Source organism: Peromyscus maniculatus, chromosome 2, assembly GCF_049852395.1.
Source record: "Peromyscus maniculatus bairdii isolate BWxNUB_F1_BW_parent chromosome 2, HU_Pman_BW_mat_3.1, whole genome shotgun sequence".
NCBI lineage: Eukaryota > Metazoa > Chordata > Mammalia > Rodentia > Cricetidae > Peromyscus > Peromyscus maniculatus.
In genome coordinates, this window is record NC_134853.1 from 173466974 (window position 1) to 173468351 (window position 1378).

A 1378-nucleotide genomic window follows, 5' to 3' on the forward strand; every position below is an offset into this window, starting at 1 on the left:
TATCCAGGAAGTGAGGGAGGCCTGGTGGAGAGCTAGGGTTTGGCTGTGACACTGTACTAGAGGCAGATCCAGACCAGGGTGAAAAACCAGTCTTGATGCATGCACAGAACAAAGCCTGACACACTCTAACCTTTATTTAAAACACGGCCTTGGTGTACACCCCGTGCTCTCTCCAGGTACTGCCTAATAGTCCAACCCCACTTCAGAGAAAATGTAACCTGACGGACTGCAAAAAGCGTATCTCCTCTTCCTTGGGTCAAGGTGGCATGCCCAAGGAGTTTTAGAATTGCTTCTATTAAGAAGTCCAGCTGCTTGAGGCCTGCAAAGTGAGAATGACGGGGAGACCAGGTAGCCCAGAGATAGATTCCTAAGTGTTCCACTCAGTGACCTCCGATACTCCATGCTTAGTTCATCATGGGTGTGGCCTCCCACTTGAGAGGAACTGGAGTCCAAATCTCTGAGCAGATATCCAAGACAAATTAGAAAACCCAGATTTTTACAAAAAAACTTAATTTGAACTTTGTAAGTGTTCACTTTGAAATGGGGCTAGCCAATCAAATCATATGTTTTGAGTGAGTTTGAAATGCATTTGTGTTGTAGCTTGTATGGAAAAGTATTCCGGCAATTGAGAGCCAAGGAATACCACAAAGTCACTGTCAGCACATTAGCGTATAGTTCTGCTCCAGGGAAAGGTTTCCCCAATGTAACAACTGTGCCCTGGCAGGGGAGGGTTTCTCCAGTGGAAGTTTTCCCCAAGGAAAATGTTACAGTCCTGTCCTCGGCCAAACCTCATTCAAGAGATTTATTGGGAGGGAGGAGTCCAGGGGCTGCTTCTGCCAGGGTGGAAAAAGGCTGCAGCGAACTGAACAGGCACAGGGCTTCTGAGGGGCAGAGTTTGATTTTCAGCGTGGGAATTGGTTGAATTTCAATCCCTGAGCTTGGACAAGCTCAAAGATTGGCTGGATTTTGTGTTCAGGGATTGGTTGGTTTCTGTGCTGTGCTGGTCACAGAGTGACCCTTTGGCTCTGGTTTCAGGGCCAAAGTGTGTTTCTTTCACTGGTCTTTTTAACTTTTTGGCTCTAATTTCAGGGCCAGGGTATTTTTCTTTCACTGTCTCTGGCTTTAGGGCCAAAGTGTGTTTCTTTGGTTCTGGTTTCAGGGTCAGGGTGTGTTTTTTTGGCTGGCCCTTTTTCCCTACACCTGCCCCTATCTCAATAACAAACTAGGGCCAGTTAAATATTTCAGAAGCTACCTTGGCCTTGAGTGGAAGATCTGAGATCTTTTCAGATTCTAGGGCGAGTTGGCAAGGCACTCACTCAGAGGTCACAACTCCTACCCAACCTGCCTAGAGTCAGACCAAGCACCGATTGGCCGCCGC